Genomic DNA, 25,369 nt, shown 5'->3' with positions numbered 1-25,369 from the left:
AGTTGTTTTTGGACAAATTAAACACACTTAGATAAAATCAGTAGCCAGATGATCTAAGTTAATGAACCCCTAGGTAGAACATTCAATGGGAGGTACTACTTGAGGTATATGATACTTCACTTAAACCTCTTCACGTTTCTCCCTATTTGTTCATACCGTGAGATCTATCCTCGGCCTCGAGGCACCCTAAGAGTGTCCCCCTAAAGGATGGTGTTTGGGTAGGTCAATACCAAGGTGAATGGACAGAATGTTCATAGTAAGTGGTAGTGGGACGTGTGACAACATATCCCACAGTCTCTCTCATTAGGTTAGATAACGTTTCTGTGCATCGCCTCGAGGCACCCTGGGAGTGTCTCCCTATAGGATGGTAGTTTTGCACGACTCTTTATCTGATCTCCTTTATAGGATAAGGTCACTTTAATTTCTTGTCCTAATTTGATTTTCCCCTATGGTGGACACATTAGGGCGGGACTCTAGGGCCGAAAATGAGGGCTACACTTACACGAAATTGTTAAAGGTTAACAATTATGGACCCAAAAATGGTGATTGTTAATGTTAGTTACAAGAGTTGTTTATGCCTAATGGTTGAGAATGTCTCATCCTAGTGAAGGGCATTTGATCACCCCACCGGTGACTTTTGTCCTACCTCGCTTGGGCATCATTGCGAAATAGATGTCTTTTCACTTAGGGAACATAGAAACTATTTTGCTAAAACTAAAATTGGTGTTAAAAGTGGTAATGCATATACTCATTAAGTTTGTTCTTTATTCAGCAATGTAAAAATGACTACAGCCACATTAGCTCTATTAAGCGCTGACAAACTGACTGGCGATAATTACGCTAGTTAGAAACATGCGATAATTATAATTTTAATCATCGATGATTTAAGGTTCGTCCTTATGAAGGAGTGTCCTCTTATTCCACCTCAGAACGCCACTTGAAACGTTCAGGAGGCTTATGAGAGATGAACACGGGTGAACAAGAAGGTACGAGCTTACATCTTGGTCAATCTAAATGACGTTTTGGCCAAGAAGCATGAACCTATGGTCTTGACGTGTGAGATCATGAAGTCTCTGCGGGTAATTTTCAGACAACCGTCTGGACAACTCAAGCATGAAGCTCTGAAATGCATCTTCCACTCCAAAATGGAGGAAGGCACATCTATTCGTGAACATGTTCTGAACATGATAGTCCACTTCAATGTGGAAGAGATGAATGGGTCATGCATCGATGAGGGCAGCCAGGTTAGCATCATTCTACACTCGTTGCCAGATACCTTCCTTGTCAGCAATGCTGTGTTGAACAAAGTAGACTATACCTTTACAATTCTCCTCAACGAGTTGCAGGCATTCCAATCCTTACTGAGAAGTAAAGAGAAGAAGGGAGGTGAGGTAAATATTGCTTCATCTTCAAAGTAGTTCTATTGGGGTTCGACCTTAGGAACAAAGTCTACATATTCTACTTTTAACACTTCCTAGTGGAAGAAGAAGAATGGTGGTAAGGGGAAGGCACCTACTAACCCACAGCCTGTCGCACAGCGGGAAAGGTGATCAGTGCCGGTTGACAAAGGAAAGTGTTTCCATTGCAACCAGGATGGGCACTGGAAATGGAATTGTGCTCGCTAGATAAAGGAGAAGAAGAAGGCTAAGGCTAGTGCAAAATAAGTTTAATATGATTTACTAGTTTTGGAAACCTATTTAGTGGAGTATAATGATTTTTCTTGAATTATTAACTCTGAGGCCACTAATCATGTTTATTCTTCTTTTCAAGGGATTAGATCCTAGCAGTAGCTTGAGGCTGGAGAGATGACGATGCGAGTAGGCACTGGGCATGTCGCCTCAACTGTGGCAGTAGGAAGGCTCTAGTTGACTTTAAAGAAGAAATTTATCATTTTGAATGATGTGTATGTAGTTTCCGAGTTGGAACTTAATTTCTGTAAAGTATCTAATAGAATGTAAATATACTTTTCACTTCGAATTGAATAAAGTGTTTATTCTTAAAGATGGTGTTGAGATTTGTTCAGCAAAACTGGAAAATAATTTGTATGTGCTAAGGCTGTTAGCAACAAATTCCCTCCATAACATAGAGATGATTAAAACTGCTGTAACTCAAAATAAAAGACTTAAGGTTTCTCCAAAGGAAAATGTCCATCTTTGGCACCTTCGATTAGGACACATCAATCTCAATAGGATTGAGAGGTTAGTGAAGAATGAACTTCTAAGAGAGTTAGAGGAAAATTCTTTACCTGTGTGCGAGTCATGCCTTGAAGGCAAGATGACTAAAAGGCTTTTTACTGGAAAAGTATATCAAGTCAAAGAGCTTCTAGAGTTAGTGCATTAAGACCTTTTTGGTTCGATGAATGTGCGAGCCAAGGGAGGCTATGAGAATTTCATCACTTTTACCGATGATTACTCTAGGTATGAGTATGTTTATTTGATGCAACGGAAGTCAAAATCTTTTTAAAAGTTCAAAGAGTTCAAGGCTGAATTTGAAAATGCATTGGATAGACGGATTAAAAATCTTTGATTGGATTGAAGTGGAGAGTTTTTGGATTTTGAGTTCCAGAATTATATGATAGAACATGTAATTGTTTCCCAACTCTTAGCATCAGGTATACCTCAGTAGATTGGAGTAGCAGAAGGAGAAACAAAACCTTGTTAGATATGGTTTGGTCGATGATGAGTTATGCTTCCTTACCAGACTCGTTTTGGGATTTTGCAGTGGAGACTGCAACTTATATCCTCAACTGTGTTCCTTCCATGAGTGTTGCCAGAACACCTTTGGAGTTGTGAAACGGGCGTAAAGCTATTTTGCGTCACTTCCACATATGGGGTTGCCTAACACATGTGCTTGAGGCCAATCCAAAGAAGCTGGAATCACGATCAAGGCTGTGCCTATTTGTAGGCTACCTTAAAGGTACACAAGGGGGTTACTTTTATGATCCTAAGGAAAACAGAGTGTTTGTGTCGATGAACGCTACCTTCCTGGAGGAGGATCATATGAGGGAGCACAGTCCACGTAGTAAGATCGTATTACGTGAAATTTCCAATAAAACTACTGAAAGTTCAACAAGAGTCGTTGAAGGGCTTGCTTCATCAACAAGAGTTGTTGATGGAAGTTCATCTGGTAGGTCAGAACCACCTCAAGAGTTGAGGGAACCTCGACATAGTAGGAGGGTTGCGAACCCACTTGTTTGCTATATGGGTTTCACGGAAATCCTGGCTATAGTAGCCGATGGCGAGGTTGAGGATCCGTTGTCTTATCAGAAGGCAATGGAGGCTGTTGACCAGGATAAATGGGTCAAAGCCATAGATCTCGAGATGGAGTCGTTGTACTTCAACTCAGTATGGGATCTTGTAGATCAACCTGAATGGGTAAAACCTATAGATTGTAAATGGATCTATAAGAGGAAACGGGGTGCCGATGGGAAGGTGCAAACCTTCAAGGCTAGACCTGTGGCAAAGGGTTATACTCAGGTGGAAGGAGTCGACTATGAGGAGACTTTCTCGCCTATTGCCATGTGGAAGTATATCCGTATCCTTCTGTCTATTGCCTCATATTATGATTACGAGATATGGAAAATAGACGTCAAGACTAGCTTTCTGAATGGTAATCTTGAGGAGATTATTTATATGATGCAGCCCAAAGGATTCATAGCCTAAGGTTAAGAACAAAAGGTTTGCAAACTGAATCGGTCCATTTATAGGCTGAAACAGGTGTCTCGATCTTGGAACATCCGGTTTGATACTGTGATCAAATCGTACGGCTTTGACCAAAACGTTTATGAGCCTTGTGTCTACAAGAAAATCATCAACAGTTCAGTAGTTTTCCTAGTGTTGTATGTAGACGATATTCTACTCATTGGGAATGATGTAGGTTTACTGACATCAGTTAAGAACTGGCTAGCGACCCAATTCCAAATGAAAGATTTAGGAAAGGCTCAGTTTTGGATATTCAGATCTTTCAGGAACAAAGTGCTAGCACTGTCTTAGACATTGTACATTGACAAGATGTTGCTTAAGTACTCGATGTAGAACTCCAAAAGGGGCCTACTTCCTTTCAGGCATGGAGTTATATTGTCTAAGGAAATGTGTTCTAAGACACCTCAAGAGGTCGAGGAGATGATATGTGTCCCTTATGCATCTGTCGTTGGCAGTTTGATGTATGCGATGTTATGTTCTAGATCAGACATTTGCTATGCTGTGGAGATTGTCAATAGATATCAATCTAATCCAGGACAGGGTCACTGGACCACTGTCAAGAACATCCTCAAGTATCTTTGGAGAACGAGAGACTACTTGCTCGTGTATGAATCTAAGGATTTGATCCTTACTGGATACACGTACTCTGATTTTCAGACTGATAAGAATTCTCGAAAATCCACTTCAGGCTCAGTGTTCACTCTTAACGGAGAAGCTATAGTGTGACGAAGCACCAAGCAGGGGTGCATCGTTGATTCCACGATGGAGGCCGAGTATGTAGCAGCTTGTGAAGCTGCTATGGAGGATATTTGGCTCAGGAAGTTCTTGACTGATCTGGAAGTTGTTCCAAACATGTCTAGGCCCATCACCCTTTATTGTGATAATAATGGTGCTATGGCAAACTCCAGGGAGCCTAGGAGTCACAAGCACGACAAACATATAGAGTGGAACTATCATCTCATCCACGAGATAGAGCATCGAGGGGACGTGATAGTCACGAAGATTGCTTTGGAGCATAATGTTGCTGACCTATTTATGAAGGCTCTCACAACTATAGTTTTTTAGGATCACTTTCAGAGCAACGTCTAGAGAGTGCCCCAGTTGGACTAGGGCAAGTGGGAGATTTTTGTACTGGGCCTTAGTGCCCTAGTTTATTGTTTTGTGTTATCTTGTACAGCCACTTGCTTTAGAACAAGTGGGAGATTGTTGGGGTTGATGCCTTAAACTCTAGTAGGGTCCTGTAGTTTGTAAACTCCTGTATGAACAAATGCTTGTAATGTAATAATATGTGATATTTTATTCACTGTTGTCTATGAAATATGAGATATTTTATCTCATTTACCACAAACCAATAAACTAAGATCCTTAATTGTCGTTGTAACTTAAGCATGTATATGGAAACATACAAGTGGATCAATCCTTAAGTGATAACCTAAATGATCTGTAGTATATGGATATAGGAGGGAAATCTTATCTTGGTGACGTTATGAATACGACCTGCTTTGTAGATAGTTACAAGTGTTATGACGTGCTACAGATGGTCTGATCCTGATCATTCATGTGGAGACATTCGAGCGGGGGTGTCCTATACAAAAGAGTTTGTATAAGACCAGATCACGAAGTGTTTAGTCTCGTTATATAACGCCGTTCATGACAGAGACTTTGATTTCACTAGAATGACCATAGGTAACATGATCCTGAATGAGTTGGGAGCTCCTGCCTATGAGAGCGGTCTTTTGATTTGCATGGGTGCGAGTGGCCAGATTGCCGACTCAAACCTACCACTTTGGGGATTCGTCTGATTAGGGAGCTGGGAACTTAGCTACACAAGATGGAATTCACTTATTCCCTGAAGCAGGGGTAAGTAGATAGATTGCTCCCTTAAGGGCTGATTCTGGGGCTTGAACGATGTGGCGCCATACACCTTCTCAAAGCCTGAGAGGTGTCCACTCATAGTAGGACTATGATGTATCGTTCATTAGAGGGATCAATGGTACTTAAGGAGTTAGATGTAACTACAAGGGCAAAACGGTAAATTGGCCTAGCTGTACTTATGAGCATCTGTGAAGGGTTATCGTACTATTGATTGGTTATATTTGATGAACACAGAAATATATCTGTAGTGAGAAGAGTGCATCTGTCGATCTCTAGTGGAGTGCCCAGTAGTTAACGGATGGTGGATCTCATGATTAAAGAGTTTAGTCAGCTACTCACGTATCGTTGGAGCTTCAAGCTACAGGTCCATATGGTTCCCTTGGTAACTCAATGGATTCAAGTTGAGAATAAGTTTTTGGGTCAATTTGAAGTGTTCAAATTGACAAGACGGAGTTTGATTTTATATGATATGATTAAACTAGTTCAATTATATGTGATATAGTTGACATGATGTATGAGATACATTGATTGGAGGAATTTGATATAAATATGATTTATATCAAGTAAAGGAGAAAAGGACTATGGTTTAAATATTACATATGATGTGATATTAAAACTATAGGTTATAAATATAATGTGGTAAGTTAGCTATTATATTTATTTAAATTAGAATAATTATGAGATAATTGGGGGTGGTTTCTCCTTTAACCATGTGTGAAAGTGGGAGGTTGTATTCAGTTTTCATAAAGGAAGGAAAAAATGAAAAATCTTTCATTTTGTAAAGGATCGCTTTATTAAGTACACTGCTAAACGTTTAGCTCATGAGAGACTACACGATAGCCTTCAAGTGTTTGTTTAAAAGATCGTGTAGATGTGCCATTCTCTAAATGATCGTGTAGCTTTTTACTAAACGACCGCGTAACAAGCGAGATTCACTAAACGACCGTGTAAACAATCAAATCTATTTTTCTAAAAGATCGTATACCTACTGAGTTTTACTAAACGATCAAGCACACAAGTCTATACGATAGACAGTTCATTTCTCCCACTTGCTTGGTCGTATAATGCGATCGTAGTTTCCTGAAACCCTCTACCAAATTCATAACAGACCCTACACCTCCTAGATTCTCACTCTGGGAATACCAAGGTTACTGAGTGGTGGTGTCCGAGAGGCTACGTGTTCATGGAGAAGATTGTTCTTGATTGACCAGACGATTGGGTAGACGATCATAGCGACAACGAGAGGTTGCTGGTTCAAGTCTTCACGAGAGTGAGAGGTCTGTGGAAGAAAAGTTCTTCAAAGGTATGTCTCTCGTCCCTTTTATCATTATTCATTAAAGCATGCCGTAATTTGTCAATAGATGCATAATTGGTTTGTATGTTTGTGAATGCTTGTAATTATATCACAATGAATTTGGATCGATCGCACTTCCGCTCATGATTTTTTTTTATAAGAGTTCCTTCAGTGATCACGTCTTGTTCCTCAAGTTCCTACTAATCCTCTAATGAACAATTGGTTTGTGATTCAGTCACTAAACCAGGTCCTTCTCAGCCCAGTGAAAGGGTGGGACCCTTTGTTCAAGACCTAGATTCAGTACTTAAGAGAACAACTTTTCTTCTATCCCTAAATCGGGTAGGCGTGAATTCCGTTTTGCACCCTATGTCTCCATCTATCTACCCGGTCTTACCCTTGAAATGGGAGGCTTATTGAGCAGCACCGTTGAGCCAACCCCCACCTATGCAAATCTAAGGATAATCCCAAATAAATAGGAGGTCATAGTTAGCTCAGGATTAAGATTGAGTTACCTAGGTCATCTAAGTGAAATAGTCAGTCTTATACAGTAAACAACGTTATAAAGTATGAATGATTTATTTCTTGGTCCAATCTTATGCATGAAGGAAATTGGAAGCGAGATTTCCATAAGCAGCGGAAGAAAAATAATTCCAAATAACAATCATGAATGAACAATACATTTATAGTCGACTTCAAACAAGAGGTTATACAATTCATATAGAAATTACAGCATGAAAAACTACAAATGGACAGAGGGAAAAACCTACGAACATTTGCAGATGCGTCTCCACGCTCCGTTGCACGACCGCTCGAACAATAGTGACCACGAATGCTCGATCTACACGACCGCAACACAATAGCAACACAGCACGAACACTTCGCGCTCGTCTTCAACGATCGCTTCGGCCACGAATTCCTCAGCAACAGCACGACCTCCACAGCACCACGGACAACCTTCAGAAAACCAGAGGGTGGGCTATGTTCAGACTTGGTATAAGGAAAACGAAGAAGGAAACACCGATCGTGTACACGACTGGGCAAGTGGGAGATGGCGAAGACCTATCGTATAGGTTGATGCCCAATCGTTTAAATAAAACTAAACGATTGTCCAGCAAAATCTATGCGATCGTTTAGCTCATCATTTAGCTCGGTCTGTCGCCTACAGACTCTACACGATTATTTACTTAGGGCAAGCGATCGTCTAGCAAAACTATGCGATCGTTTAGTAAATACTGCACGATCATTTAGCTCGACACTGCATGATAATTTAGCTCGCCTAGCCGGCGTTTAGTAAATCTGTATTTACTTGACGACTCCGTGAGATCCTTTATGCCGAGAGAAAAAACTCCAAAACTTTTTCAATCATTTGTAAAACTCCCTTTTAAAAATAGGAAAACCATTTTCCTTTTAAACTAACGGTTACCATGAATTCAATAACCACTCATTCACTTGGTTATTAAAGAAAAATAATTAATTATCCAATAATTATTATTATTATAAATATAAATGATAACCAACTTATCATACTATATTTATATCCTATAGTTTTAATATTTCATCTCATGAAACATATAAACCATAGTTCTTTTTCTATTCCATGATATTTAATGTAAATCTCATTTACATCAATCCTCCACTAGATGTATCTCATACATCATACCGATTATATCATATATAATCAAAATACCTCTTGTCAATTTGAACATTTCAAATCAACACCAATAGCTAATCCTCAACTGAATCCATTGAGCTACCAAGGGGACCTCATGGACCTGTAGCTCAAAGCTCCAACGGTACGTGAATAACTGACTAAACTCTTTAGTCATGGTATCCACCATCCGTTAATTGCCAGGCACTCAACTAAAGACTGAAAGTTGAACTCTCCTTACCACAGATATATTATATGTCCATCTTAACCAATAAGCTGCATGACAACCTTTCACAGATCGCTCGTAAGTACAGTTGGGCCAATAACCGTTATGTTTCTGTAGTTACATCTATCTCCTTAAGTACCACTGATCTCTCTAATAAATATAAGTCATAGTCCAACTATGACTGAATCTTTTCTTCCAAAGAGAAGCTGTGGCCATTATGTTCAAGCCCCGGAATCAGCCCTTATGGGAGCAATCTCTCTACTTATTCTTGCTTCGGGAAAGGATTGAATTCCATCTTGTGGATTGAGTTTCCAGCTCCCAGATCAGACAAGTCCCCAAAAAGGTAGCCATGTTGAGTTGGCAATCTGGCCACTCTCACCCATAGTAATCAAAGGACCACCCTTAAAGGCAGGAGTTCCCAAAACACTCAGGATTGAGGTCGTGTCACCTATGGTCGTTTAGGTGAGATGGAAGTCTCTAGTATCAACGGCGTTATATACAGAGTCTAGTCATCTCGTGGTCCAGGTTTTATACAAACTCTTTGTATAGGACACCCCCGCTCGCACGTCTCCACATGAATGATCAGGATCTACCATCTGTAGTAGTTTATAACACTTGCAAACCTCTAAAAAGTGGGCCGTATCCATAGTGTCACCAGGATCAGGTATCCCACCTTAATCCTTATACTACAGACCTATTTAGGTTATCACTTAAGGCATGATCCACTTGTATATCACATATACATGCTTAAGTTCACATAAGATAACCAAGGAGCTTTGTTTATTGGATATGAGTAAATGTCAGAATTAAATAACACTTATTTTATTCATCAAACAATATGTACCTTTACAAAGCAACGAGACTCCGGGAGAATTAGGACACCAATCCCAACAATGCAAACTCATTGCATAGAACGCCCCCACTCCTCATGTCAATACATGAACGAATCTGAATCACTTTGTTTGTAGTATCTTTATAACAACTACAGAGTAGGCCACATCCCATAGTGTTACCAGAATAAGATACCCAACCTTAATCATGTGCTATAGACCGTTTTAGCTATTGACTCGAAATTGATCCATCTCTATGTATTTTACATAAAGTTTAAGTATTCATATAATAGCCATGAATCTTAATTTATTGGATTTAGACTTTTACGTATGCAATTTATAGAATCAATGATAAGTTTATTGAATATATAATATGTTTACTTTTACAAACTGCGAGTTTTAGGACATAAAACCTAACATGTTAATCCACTTACAACCGATAGGTCTTACCTCATCAGGTTTATCTACAAGTTCCCAGATTGAATTAAAGTATATAGACCCTATTTCAAGGTCCATAGCTTTGATCCACGGATCTCGATCAACATCATCCATTGCTTGTTTATAAGTTAATGGATCCTTTAAGCCATCATCAAGCATGCTGACTTCCGTTTCAATTAAACCTATATAGCGGTTAGGCTATCTCATAACCCTCCCACCACGTCGAGGCTCTCTTAACTCTTGAGTAGAATGTGATGAACCAGATGTCCTTGATCTATCAACAACTCTTGTTGATAAGTGAGCATGATTAACAACTTTTGTTGATCCGTCTGTAGCATCTTTTGAAATCTCTTCCAATACCAGTTTACTGCGGGATTTTTGATCTCGTATGTGGTCTTCCTCTAGGAATGTGGTGTTTGTCGATACAATTACTTTATCATCTTGAGGATCATAAAACTTACCACCTCTCGTTCCTTTAGGGTAACCTACAAATAGACATAATGTTGAACAATGTTCTAATTTCTTAGGATTTTGCACCAACACGTGTGTCGGGCAACCCTAGATCCGAAAATGACGTAAACTAGCTTTACGTTCTATTCATAATTCATAAGGAGTTTCTTATACACTCTTAGAGGAAATGTCATTCAAAATGTAAGCTGCAGTCTCTACTGTATACCCCTAGAACGAGTTAGGAAACTGAGCATAACTCATCATGGACCGAACTAGATCTAACAAGGTTCTGTTTCTCTGTTCAGATACACCATTCTGCTGAGGCATTCCCAGTGCTAAGAGTTGTAACTGAATCTCTTCTATCATATCGTCCTGAAATTTCAAGTCCAAATATTCCCCACCTCGATTTGATCGAAGTATCTTGAGAGATTTACCTAATTGGTTCTCAATCTCAGTCTTAAATTCCTTGAACTTTTCAAGAGCTTCAGACTTTTAATGAATTAGGTAAATGTAACCGTACCTTGAATAATCATCAATAAAGCTAATGAAATATTCATAACCTCTCCGTGCTTTAACATTCATCGATCCATAGAGGTCCGAATGCACGAGCTCTAAGGTCTCTTTGGCTCGAAGACTTTTTCCAGAAAAGGATCTTTTTGTCTTTTTTTCTTCGAGACATGACTCACTTGGTGGCAAAGAATTATCTTCTAACTTGTTTAGAAATCCACTGTTAACCAATCTCTCAATTTTATTGAGATTAATGTGACCAAGTCTCAAGTGACAAAGATAGGTATTTTGAGAAATGTGTTGCCTTTTTCTTTCAGATTCAACTGTTTTAAACATTTCGGTGTTATATATAGATTCAACTTTAGATTGTTTTAACTTGTACAAGTTACTTTCTAAGTTTGCGGAATAGATTTGTACACCTCTTTTATTATTAAACGCTTGATTATGACCAAAATTTACATAGTACAAACGTTCCAAGAAACAGGAAATAAATATCAAAATTTTTTTTTTTACAGAAGGTACATAAAGAACATTTTGTAAATACAAATATCTATTTCCAAAAGTTAACTTAACTGCTCCCACTGCTTTTGTTGAAATACACTCCCCTGATCCAACTTGAAGAGTAATCTCATCTTTTTCAAGCTACCTCCAGGAACTAGTTTCCTGAGAAGAAAAATAAACATGAATAGTGGTCCCTGAATCCAATATCCAGGTAAAATCTTCGTTCTTCACTATACATGTTTCAATAACTAATAAATCTAATTTACCTTGTTTTTCTTTTTCAGTTTTCTTCTTGGCAAGATATTTAGGACAATTTCTTTTCCAATGCCCATTTTCGTTGCAATAGAAATATTTTCCTTTAGCAACTACCTTATTCTCTTTATCTGCAGTTGGAGCCTTCCTCTTTCCAATTTCCTTTTTTTTTTCTTTTGAATATCTTTATTTTTAGAAAAAGAAAGGCCGGATTTATTTCCAGAAGATGATTCTTTCTGGGGTTTCCTCTTTGCGATGGAAGCAACATTTGCTTCTACCTCTAAACCTTTATTTTTTACTAAAGATTCGTAAATCTAGAGTTCATTGAGAAGAGTCGTCAAGTTGTACTCTATATTATTCATCATAACATTCGTTCCAAATTGAAAAATGCTCTTCATAAGAGACTGCATGATGAATCCAACTTGACTCTTCTCATTCATGATGACCCCGTTCACTTCTACAATATTGAAGTGAACCATCATATTCAAAACATGTTCCCTTACTTAGGTTCCTTCCTTTAATCTGCAGTTGTAAACGAATTTAATTGCGTCATGCATGCTAGATGTGGACGATTGTCCAAACAAGTCCTACAAATATTCCATGATCTCTCTTGCAGTAGCTAACCTCTCGTGTATCTTAGACAGTACATTAGAGATACTGGCTAAAATATAAACTTGAGCCTTCTCATAAGCTTTGACCCATTTGTCATACGCATCCCGAACTGTTCGATTTGCATTGAGACTAGGGGTTGGAGGACACTCCTCCATTAAAACGAATCAAAGATCATCTATTACTAGTATTGTGTTGATATTCGATTTCCAAGTTCCGTAATTGTTACCGTTAAACTTTTTTCTGAAGCTAATAGCTGAATAATTGATGTTGTCATTGCTGAAAAGTAAACAATTTATCAGTGAATTGATTACCTCTAGAATTTAATCCAATTTATTAAACAAATAATAATGTATCCATACTCATTATTCTTTCGCTACGATACTTCAGTGAGTCAAAATAGCCCCTATCGAAGGGTAGTCGACTACTCATTCACTGGATTAAGACATTATTGACTAAATATTAATACCATAATAACTCTTATCCTTATAGTACTTAGTTACCATTTATTTGGTCAAGAACTTTACTAACACTTAGTAAGTCTTGTAAGTTTAAACCCACCATTTTCGAATTACAGAGATCAGAATCAAACAAGCCCTCAAAGGAGAAACAATTGTTTAAAAATGGACCCAAGTAACTCTATCCATTTCTGGAGTTCACGGTGTTCCAAATCCTATGTTACAACCCTCCGTAGGGATTGCCACGGTTAATGACTAGCTAGTGCCGCCTAAAAATGACAGCAAGCGCAATATAGAAATCTCATGGTGTTACCTAATGAAAGAGACCGTAGAACGTGTTGACACACACCCTTCACCCACTTACTATGAACTACTTCTTCTATTCACCTTGTTTATGACCCATGCAAATACTTTCTGAAGGGAGGTTGCCACAAATAGCAACTCGAAGCCGAGCATGGAACTCACGGTAAGAACTCTTAGAGACGTGAGAGGCAGAAATAATATATCTCATAACAATTATAACCCTATATACATTATAACAAATGCATGCCACATGCTTATCCTATGGTGGGGTTTTAAAAACTATATGGTATACTTTATGCACACATACTAAAAACAATATTATACATCACATGCATAATACTTAAACAACACTAAAGTGGACTAATTTTGGCATTAAAAAAAAACTAAAATTTACAAAAATCAACAAGCAACACCCCCGAATCGGCCTCAAACTTTGTGAACCAAACCAAACTGGCCAAAAACCACTCGAACCGGCCTAAAAACTCCAAAAGATTAGGTTGAACCGGTCAACGAGCTGGAGCAGGTCAACGCGAAACCGGGTTGCGAAACGAGTCGGGCGAAGGAAAGCAAACGTACGCGGGACTTAGGGAATTGGGTCGAGTTAGAGGCAGGTCTAGACAGCGCGTGTAGGAGCTTTAACAAAGCGGGTCGGATTGCGAGCAGCGGGTCAGGTCGTCGGGTTTAAGAGCATGAACTGGGTCTGTGAGTCATTTTTTCTCAAATACTCTCGGCTAGCTTGAGTTCAACCACTTCTTTTGAACAATTTAAGGCCTAATTTGACTCTAATGACTCCATAAAAAATTATAGACCCTTTACAGCACATTAAAACTCACATACATGTGAGCAATTACAATTTCATCAACAAATTAACGAGAAAACAAATGCCAAAACCGTAATGTATCTATTTTAGTCCACAAAGCATTCATCACATGAATAACACCCACCAGATGTAATAGATCGTTATAAGCAGGCTCTGATACCAATTGTTGAAAAATAGAAGTATGCATAGTGGAAGCAACAGATCATAACGCTCTATTACAAATAATTAACTAAGGATTAATCATGCAAAGAGAGTTAGAGATACAACCTTTGTAGTTTCCACGATAAACTTTGTCTCTGTGAGCAATCGGAACCACCAATGGTAAATCCTGGCTATTCTCCAGTTGAAGAATACGGTTGTGGGACCAAAATATTAGTGAAAGGTAGGGAATTTTAGTAATTAAATTTGGAGAGTCAAAGAGTGTTTATGGAAGAATAAAATGTGGAATATTAAGGAAGCATTAGTTTTAAATTTTTGAAAATAAAAAACCTATTTATAAACAAAACACATGCAAAAACCCTTCTTGCATGGCTTTCACCTCAAACTCCATTAGCATGAAAAAGATAGGTGTCAAATTTAGCAAGAGCCACTTCAAAACCCACTTAGTGGGAAAATCCAACAATTGGATTTTTCCACTAACTAATTTTTTATTAAAAAAATTTATAATAAAACAAAATCTTGAAAAAAATATGAAATACTATTTTCATATTTTAGAAATTATTTAATTAAATAAAATAAACAAATTTAATATCACATATTAAATTGACTTTGACACCTAATTTTGATTAATCACATTAATCAATTTTTAAAAACACTATGCTAATATAAATATACTCTCCAAAATTATTAATTAATTGTTTAATTGTAAATTATATCTTATATAAAATATAGTTTTCCTTAAAGACTGAATTTGAACATTTCAAATTCTCACTTCATCTAGTTCTTCAATTTTGTCCGTAGTGAGCTAGCAAGGAGACCCGATAGACCTACAGATCATGGGTTCCAATGATTCGAAACTAACCAGTCAAACTCTTTAACCTAGTTAATCAACATTCATTAACTAATAGGACTGTCTACTGTAGCCTGTAGTTGCACTCCCCTCACTATATATATATTATATGTCCATTTGATATAAACGTCATTGATAAGTTGATCCTTCACCTATGCAGATCAAGGGACAATCCTGAATAAACATGAGTTCATAGACAACGCAGAATTCAGATTAAGTTATATAGGTTATCAAGAAGTGAAATTAATAAGTGTTAAGAATAAATAGGGTTAATACGTAACAATGATTATTTCGTGGTCAGTCTTACATAATCTCATCGTGTAGAACACCGCCACTCATATGTCTCTACATGAATGATCTGATCACATCGTTTACGACACTTTATAAAATTTGTAACAATCATAAAGCGGGCCATATTCAATAGTATCTCCAGAAATAGGTACCCAACCTAATCCACGTATCATAGACTATTTAGGCTATTTTACTCGAACTTGATCTAGTTTGTCTCCACATAAAGTCCAAGTATTCATTACAATAGCTAAGGTTCGTAGTTTATTGAATTTAGAGTTATCAATTCATTTTTATTCAACAACAGTTGTCTGATAAACTTCATGTATGTTTACTATTTACAAACTACGAGTTTTAGGACATACGACCCAACATATTCGTGCAAGTTCGTTAGTTTTGCACATCTGTTCGATTCAAATTTATTTCAATTGGGTTCATTCATCCCAAATCTGGTTCAATTTTATCCATGTCAGTCTAATCAACCTAGATTTAGTTTGGTTCAAGCCCGGTTCGGTTCTCTCAGCCCAATTTGGTTTGGTTTGGTTCACCTGCATAGTTGATTTTGCTGTTTAGTCTTATTTTTTATACGCTTCAGCTCAGTTCTTTTCCATTTTCAAATATGTCGTTCGTGGATTCTGTTTTAGATCTCTCTATGAAGATCTCCATTTCTAGTCCAAAAGTTTTTGTTTCTATTCTTTGTGGGTTTCTGTTTCCAATCCAGATATGTTGTAATTTGATCTAGAAGTTTTCTTCACAAACTCAAAATATTCGTCATTCTATCACCTTGCATTTGAGGGAGGGTGTTAATGTAAATTAGGGTTTTTTCCTAATTAGTATTTTCTTCTATGTTTTTTTTTATTGATTTCTTGGTGTCTATTTATTCAGTATTGTAAAAGACTAATTATCAAGCTAATTATTCAATATAATATACAAAATCAACACTACATATAGTTTAACTAAAAAATATCATTTTTGTTTTTTAAATTAGTCATATAGTATTTCAATTTTAATTCGAATATTAAGATAATAATCATTTGAGTTTTTATTTTTTATTTTTATAAAACTTATTGTTGATGCCAAATTTTGGCTAAGGGAATCCGCACTTGATCTCCAAGTGACAACCATAGTAAATTTGTAATTAAGGGAAGAACTACAAAATAGAAAAATCTACACATCAATGTGGTGCTTGCCACACAAACTCTGACGGTTAGGTCAGCAAGAAAATCTATGTAGCAAGAAGGAAGTTTTAGTTTGAGAATAGACTTACTTTCCTTGAGAAAAGTCCTTCCATTTATAGAATTCTCTTGACCTAATATTTTTCCTATAGGGTTTGTAAGTTATCCCTTGGGCCTAAATTCTTCCCCTAAGCCTCATCTTCCAACGGCCCCCATTCTAGGGTTGTTTTCATTGGGTTGTCCTCGACCCATGCCACTTCTCTCCCCATGGCCCTATTCCACTCCCAGCCTCGTTATTGCTTCGCCGTTCGACTGTAGATTTTATTCTTCATGCTTTTGTCCCTAAGCCCAAAATAGTCCATAGCACTTACAATTTCAAGTTATGTTTTTTAAGATAATATATAAATATATATTAATTGTAGTTAAATTTTTCATTTTAAAAATATTTAAAAAAACTGCCTATGAGAGAACGATACTTAAAAACATTTTGTAAAACAAAAAAAATGCTATAATTAATACATCAAATCATTATGTAATTTGAATTAGTAATATATTGCTGCGGACATGGGGTGGGGGCGGGGGCAGTGATGAGCGACGACAACGTCTGCTGCGTTGGCAACGATTCTCTACATTGAGTTCATTTAATGGAATATTGCTACTATCTACTTCGCCACCGTTGATCAATGGTGTCTTGATAATTGTAATCAATGGCGACTTCTGCTATTCTTGAAATGCATCTGAAAAAACATTAAAAATATAGTTAGAGATATTGCAATTACTAAAATATTACAAGTCACCAAGAACATTGAGCACACGAAGAAGTAAAATTATTAAAATACTATAAGTCATTAAGATCAACTAGGTTGCAAAAACAACAAAATCATGAATGGTCGAAGTGGATTTCGTCACCTAAATTTAGACTAAATAATTTATCTGTATCCACTCAAAACTAATGTAGTAGTAGTAGCGCGGGTCGAACTAAGAGAGCCCTCAAATTTCTCAATTAAACAGTTTGTAGTCCAAGGATAAATAGGGGGAGGGGTTTTGAAATTGTTTATTGCAAATGAAATTTAAAAGCATAAAATAAAAGTAGAAAGTAAAGTGTCGAAAGTCTATGTGAGAAAGCCTAGCTTGGCTTATGACAGAATTCTCTTATTCAATGTATTTGTGTTAGGTTTTATGTCTTAAAACTAGTGGTTTGTAAACGATAAATTTATTCTATAAATTTATAAAGTTGTTATCGAAGTTTAAATTCAATAAAGTTGTTATTGAATATATGAATTGTTTATTTCGTTTTAGAAATAAATCCAATAAACTAAAAGATCCATGACTATTACGTGAGTACTTGAACTTTGTGTGGAGACACATAAGAGTGGATCAGGTTCAAGTAAATAGTCAAAATGATCTATAGTATACGTATAAGGCTGGGTACCTTATTCTGGTAACACTATTGGATGTGACCCATTCTGTAGTTGTTACAATTTGTTGTAGAGTGCTACAAACTTAGTGATCTTGATTCATTCATATGGTGACATAAGGAGTGGGGGCATCCTGTGCAATGAGTTTGCACAAGATCATACCAAGAAATAAGTCAATCTTACTTTATAATGTTGTTTACTATTTAAGACTAACTATTTCAAAGCGATGACCTAGATAACTTAACCTTAATCTCGAGCTAACTATAAACTTCTGTTTATTCGGGCTTATCCTTAGATTTGCATAGGTGAGGGTCGACTCAATAGTGTCGGCTCAATAAGCCTCCCATTTCAGGGGTAAAACCGGGTAAATAGCTAGGGACATAGGGTGCAAGATGGAATTCACTCCTACCCGCTTTTAGGGATAGGAGAGAGATTATTCCCTTAAGTGATGACTCCGAGTCTTGAACAAGGGGCCCCACCCTCTCATTGGCCTGAGAGGGACTCAGTTTGATGATTAGATCTCAAGCCAATTGTTCATTAGAGGATCAGTGGAACTTAAGGAATAAGAGGTAACCTCGGGGGTAAAACAACTGTTGACCAGCCATTATTACGAACAACCTGTAAAGGGCTAACTTACTAATAATGGTTATATCGAGTGGACACAATACATCTACAGTGAGGGGAGTGCAACTACTGAGCTTTAGTGGAGTGATCTGGTAGTTAACGAATGGTGGTTAATTAGGTTAAAGAGTTTAGCTGGTTAATCTCGGATTGTTGGAGTCCATGATTTGTAGGTCCATTAGGCCCCCTTACTAGCTCACAAACGGAATAAAGCTTAGAATAGCGTGATGAGTTAATTTGAAACGTTCAAATTCGAATTAAGGGAATTCATAATTGTATGCGATATAATTACTCGTTTAATTATTGAATTAAGCGAAATTGGAGAACATGTTGATATTTAAATTCAATTTAAATATCAAAATTGCATGAATAGGAATTCATAGTAATGGAATTGGTGTTTAATTAATTTAATATTTGATATTAAATTAATAGAATTAATTAAATTATTTAATTAATTGAACTGAAAATTTGAATTTCGTGAAAATTCAAATTTTAAAAAAATCAATTTTATTTGATTTAATTAGATTGAAATAAGGTTAAATGAAAATCCTATTAATTGTTTTAAATCAATTTTGAAAATGCAAAATCAAAATTTTCCTAATTTGGGAAATTAGTAAAGTGGGTTTTGTGTTTTAAAATTGAATTTCAAGCCAAAGTGTGTTTTTCCCACACAAGTCACCAAATTCCATTTAATCCTCCAAGTAGGAGGTGTCTACAGCTTATGCAATCAGATTGTTTGGGTAATATGAACAAAATCATCAGTTTTTGCTGGAGAATGAGGCCTTGCACAAAGAAGGTTTAGCTTGAGAAATCTTGGAGAAGTGTTCTTTAAACCTTCAGTGAAAACCGGTGAGTTCTCCCTCAATCTTCCCTTAATTTAGCTAATTTTGAGTCCCACAACTCAATTTAAAGTTCCTAGAGGATAGTAGGGAAGACCTTGCAGTGGTTCACGACCAAAAAAGGAGAAGATTGCAACTGAATTTGAAGATTCAAGAAGATCTTCACAGGTACTTATGAAATCCTCTTTTCATTTGATGAACATTCTTAGTTTGAAGCTAAAGATTGATGAATTAGAGTGCTTAATGATTCTATCTTCTTCCGCTGCATGCTTATTGAAACTAACAATTTGATCATATAATTCTCAATACCCGAATCCCGTAATTGTTTATACCTAACCAAATTAATTGAAAAACCAATTAATTCATCCAAATCAACTAATTAGTCCATGAACAAAATGCAAATTCAATTTGGCCTAATTGCATTAAGGTGTAAGGAAAAGTTAGGTTCAATATCTAATAGGAAAAACCTTAATTAAGTATTCATTGGTTCAGTTCTATGTTTGTTAGAAAATACTAATCCAAATTGATTCACAAACTAACCTAACTTATTGCTTCTAGGTGATTAACACAAAATTATATGTCAAGTATAAAATGTTAATCAAAAGCTAATTATAAAATTCCCTAGCGTCCAATAATATAATCATAATCAATAAAGAGTAGAATTGAATCCAACAATTACAATAATCTAGTTCAAAAACTCAGAAATACATCGAAATAAGGAAAAATCCTAAAACCCAAGCTAGAAACGAATACCTTAGCCCATAATATTCATGAATAGTGCCAAGGAATCATTCTCAGACTAAAAAGAGAAGAAAAGAGGAGAGAAATCGTGTAGAAGTCGGCTAAAATCGGCAGATCAGCAGAACTCCTAACCTAGGCGACAAAGACTACTATTTATAAAATCATGATAATGCCACGACGCTAGGGTGCAACACCGCAACGCTGATAGGAATCCTTGCGAGTCTGGAGTTCGGAGCGCCGCAACGCTACACCAAATTCATTGCTACACCAAATTCGTTGTGCTATGCATTGTGACTCCAGAGGAATTTTGGTCATTCTGGCCTTCTCTTTTATGGTTGGTGCAATTAAGCTCCGTTTTGGCCTGTTTTAGTTTCGTATTGTCACTAACGTCCCGTTCTACCCCTTTAAATGCTCAAAACCTATAAAATAGCCAAATAAATACATAAAATACAAGAACAATCCTGAATTAAGTGGAGCCAGATAACATATTTTTGGTATTATCAAACACCCTAACTTAATTCTTGACCGTCCTCGAGCAAGGTAGAATAAAACACATAGTCATACAAATGATATGCTCACTCAATTGCATGATTTGTTATTCAAGCCTCAATAGTCTCCTAGGATTCAACTTCCACTCAATAATGAAATCAATGAAGCACAATTTAAAACCAATTCTAGACTGATTTATGCAAGAGTGAGTTCAAAGCCCTTCCAATTAAGTTATAGCAATCGGAATGGCATTAAATGGCTCTCAATTTATTTTCTCCTACACTGGCTCATGCACTAACCATTAAGCACCAAAACAATCAAGATGGTAATATTTCAACTAAGGTGCTTAAAATTTAACTTTTGGGATCCCTAAACTTGCATTTATTTTACCAAGGGGTATAAACTTTCATACATCACTACAAGGAACTATACTCACTCTTTTCTCACGAGTGTCCTAACTAATCACAGCAAGGTAGCTCTTTCTACCTCTAGTCATGCATAACATTACTAGTTCATTTTTTTATGATATTTTCTTTTAGTGCAAATATATCAGCCAATTTTTTTTTTTTTTTTTTTTTTTTTTTTAAAAAAGTAGGCATGTAAATCAATTTTCTCCCTCATTATTACATTACAACCCATCATGCAAGACACTCTCTAATTAATTGGGCCTATCGGAGCGATAGCAAAAATACAATCACGTAATACAATTTTATGCATGTAAGGCAGGTAGACAAAGAACTTAAGCGTGCATGAGAAGTAAGAATTTTTTTAAAAAAGGGCTAAAAATCACGATTACTCATATCAAACATCATGTTTGTTGGGTTGTTTGTCTTAAAACACGCAATTTGTAAATAATTAAACATATTCGATTTGAAATAAAAATGTTATTGAAGCTTATTCAGTAAAGTTATTATTGAATAGATAAAGTGCACATGTTAAAACCTAAATCCAATAAACTAACGAATCCTTAGCTATAACATGAATACTTCAACTTTGTGTGAGGATATAAAAGTGGATCAAGTTTGAGTATATAACCAAAATGGTCTATAAGTATAAGAATAGGGTTAGGTACCTTATCTTGGAGACACTATGGATGTGGCCCGCTTTATATTTGATACAAAAGATGTGATCCTAAAATCGTTCATGTAGAGACATGTGAGTGAAGTCATCCTATGCAAAATATGTTTGCATAAGACCAGATCACGAAATAGTCACTTTTCATTATAATACCCGTTACTGTTAAAACTGACTGTTTCAATTCGATAACCTAAGGTAACTCGATCTTAATCCTGACCTAACTATGAACTCCTGTTTATTTGGGATTATCCTTTAATTTGCATAGGTGAGAGTGGCTCAACAATGCCGACTCAATAAGCCTCCCATTTTAGGGATAAGATCGAATAGATAGTTGGGGACATAGTCTCGCAAGATGGAATTCATTCCTACCTAATTTCAGGGTTGTTCCCTTAAGTACTGACCCCTAGTCTTGAACAAGGGGCCCTCACCCTCTCTATGACTGAAAGGGACTCGGTTCAGTGGTAGGACCACAAACCAATTGTTCATTAGTGAATCAGTGGAGACTTAAGGAGTAAGATCTATTAAAGGGGTAAATGATAATTTTGATCTAGCTGTAATTACGAACAACCTGTGAAGGATCGATTTACTAATCATGGATAAATCATGTAGATAAAAATATATCTAAAGTGAGGAAAGCGCAGGTACTAGGCTTTAGTGAAGTGTCCTAGTAGTTAATGAATGTTGGTTAATTAGGTTAAAGAGTTTAGTCGATTAATCTCGAATTGTTGGAGCTCATGATCTGTAGGTTCATGAGGTCTCCCTGTTAGCTCATATAGACTAAACCTTAGAATAGTGTGACGAGTGAGTTTGGAGTGTTCATATTCGAATTAGGGAATAAACGTTAAATATATGCAATATATTTAGCGGCGTATCATTCAATTGGGAATTGAATGATAAAGAGAGAGTTAAAGACATTTAAATAAGATTTAAATATCAAAACTATGATTAAGGATTCATCAGGATTAGTGTTGGATTTAATAATTTAATTTTAAATTAAATTAATTATTTAATGTTAATTTAATTTAAAATTATTTATTTGAATTAATTTTGAATTAAATGGAATTAATCAAAGTTGGTCATCAAATGTTGATTTCACCAAGCTTTGAAGGTCAAAGTTCAAAAGTTGACTTCACTAAGTGGAAAATTCCAAAATTAGTTTTGAATTAATTTTGAGTTAAAATTGTATTTAATCAAAATTTGACGAACTTCAAAATTGTAAAAAATCAAAATGTTGACTTCACTTAGTGGAAAAATCTAAGAATGATTTTTAGTGGAAAAATCCAACTTTTAGTGAATTAGTGAGTAATTCATTTGGCAAAGTGTTGATTCCACAAAATGCCACTTATCCCACTAAATTGAGTGCATTTTGAAGTGTCAAAATTTGGTTAACTCAATTTTGCATGAATTTCATGTAATTTCTCTATAAATAGGATGCTTTGATAGAGATTAAAGCTTATTGGCCATTTGGTGAATTTCAAGTTAGATGAAAAACAAATTCTTCTTGGCAACTTAGAGATTCTAAAAGAATTTTAGAAATTAAGTCCACAATTCTCTCTCAATTTCTATACTAAACTCATCCCTATCTTAGTCACTCACCGGATCCCATCATCCCATTCTAAGGCCGGAGAATAGTCCAGAAGGCTCTTATGGTGGTTTACAGTCAGTTCGTGAGGAGATTGAAATGGAATTCGTGGTCAATTTGGTGCTACAAAGGTTGTATTCTCTAAGTTTTCTTTTATACTTATTTTCATGCTTATTCCTTATAAATTAGCATAATTAGAGTACTAAAGATCCGTTTTTTTTTCTGCTTGTTGAATGTCAACTTCAACAAGTGGTATCAGAGCATGCTTTTAGTACTTAATTATTTTTAATTTTGGAATTGGTGGATATTTATTCATGTGATGAATGTATGTGTGCTAAATGGATAGTTTCATCTTTTTTCTCTTACGGTTTGTAATAATTATTGTAATTGCCCAGTGATTTATAGGCTTTAATGTGTGAAGAAGAGTTTGTAATTTGCTGAGAGTCATTAGAATTGAAATTAAGCTATAATTTCAAGACGTTCAGAGCAAAGTACAAGCTAAAACCGAAATAGAGAATTGGTGCTTGATCATCGAGGAACAAGTAAGCATTGTTTGAGGAGTGAGGTTTGGTTCAAGTTGCTTCCACCTGGTTTAGGCCGGTTCGAAGAGTTCAGAGCGGTTCAAGATGCCAAAACCGACTCGTCAAGCTTCAAATTATTATTGTAATAATCCAGTGTTAAGCTTGTTTAAGATGCCAAAATCGGTCCATTTTAGTGTGATTTATTTAATTATGCATTGTGAATGTATGGATTAAATAATTTATCTTTTACGTGCTTAGTATGCCATGTAGATTTAAAATTCCACCATAGGAAGCATGTAGCATGGATTGAAAATATATTATAACTATATAATATATAATATGCATGTACTAGGATTTCATGTTTAATATAATTGGTTATATTAAATTATGGAATGTTGGATAAATGTTATGGATTGCAAGCATGTCTATCTTTTATAAAGTGTTTAAAATGAATTAGACATTTAAAATATATAACAAAGATAAAATGCATGCTCACCAAGGGTTAACAAATAACAACTTATTTTAAATAATTAAATTAGATCGTTATCTTGTAAAACTTTGGTTACAAACTCACCCGGGCTAAATCTTGTCTAAGGCTGGAGATACTTAAGTTGATGGTTTACGGAACACCTGCTACCTGTGGATTTTAGCCGGTTCTTGAGTGTTGTTAAGCCCTTTTTATGAGCATGCGTGAGTGATGTGAGGTAATAAATTGGTCTATCACTTAGACATCGTAGGTTAAATCCAAATATAAACGTTATACTTGGATAAATATCTAGACTTAGGTTGTTTTCAACCAAAATATTCCTAAGTAAACATTTATCCAAAACAAATAGAACACTTTAGTGGGAGATCAATAATATATACGATATATTGTTTTTAGCTCTCACGTCCCTAAGAGTTCGTACCGTAAGGTCCATGCTCGGCTTCATGTCACTTTTACCGTGACTGCTCCATTCTGAAAGTGTTTGCATGGGTCAATAGCAAGGTGAATAGGAGAAATAGTTCATAGTAATTCGGTGAAGAAAATGTGTCAACATATCCTGCGGTCTCCTCCATTACGTTGCACTGTGAGATTCTCATGTTTTGCTTGCTTCTCGTTTTTAGACGACAACCCATTCGGAAGACTATTTCATGGGGATCAGAACACCACAAACTTAAAAAATGATTAGGGTTTCTTAGTTCCGTCTTCAACATCGTCTTCCAATTCGGGAGCTTGTTAATACCATTCTATGAAATCTGAAAATGGAGGGTTGCATTTACAAGAGTTACTAAGTGTTAGTAAGTTCTTGACAAAAAACTGTAACCAAATGACTATAGGAATAAAGAGTTATTATGGTGTTAGTATTTAGTCAAGAATATCTTGCTTCAGTAAAGAAGTATTTGACTGCCCCTCGATAGCATCTATTCTGACTCACTAAAGTATTGTTGCAAATAAATAATGAAATTTGGGTACATTATTACTTTTGCTAAAATTTTGATTGGGTTTAAAAGTAATTTACTAATAGAATTTGTTTATATCTTCAGCATGTTGAATTCTTCTAAACAAACACAACATGTCAAATTCTTCTAAACAAACATTTGCTTATGATAATTTTAACGGTAAAAATTATTCAACATGGAAATCAAATATAAACGCAATACTAGTAGAAGATGATTTAAAGTTTGTTTTAACAGAGGAATGTCCTCTAACTCCT

The sequence above is a fragment of the Benincasa hispida genome, chromosome 8, assembly GCF_027475165.1.
Source record: "Benincasa hispida cultivar pf3 chromosome 8, pf3_genome.v1.1, whole genome shotgun sequence".
Classification (NCBI taxonomy): domain Eukaryota; kingdom Viridiplantae; phylum Streptophyta; class Magnoliopsida; order Cucurbitales; family Cucurbitaceae; genus Benincasa; species Benincasa hispida.
Note: the sequence above shows the minus strand (reverse complement) of the source record.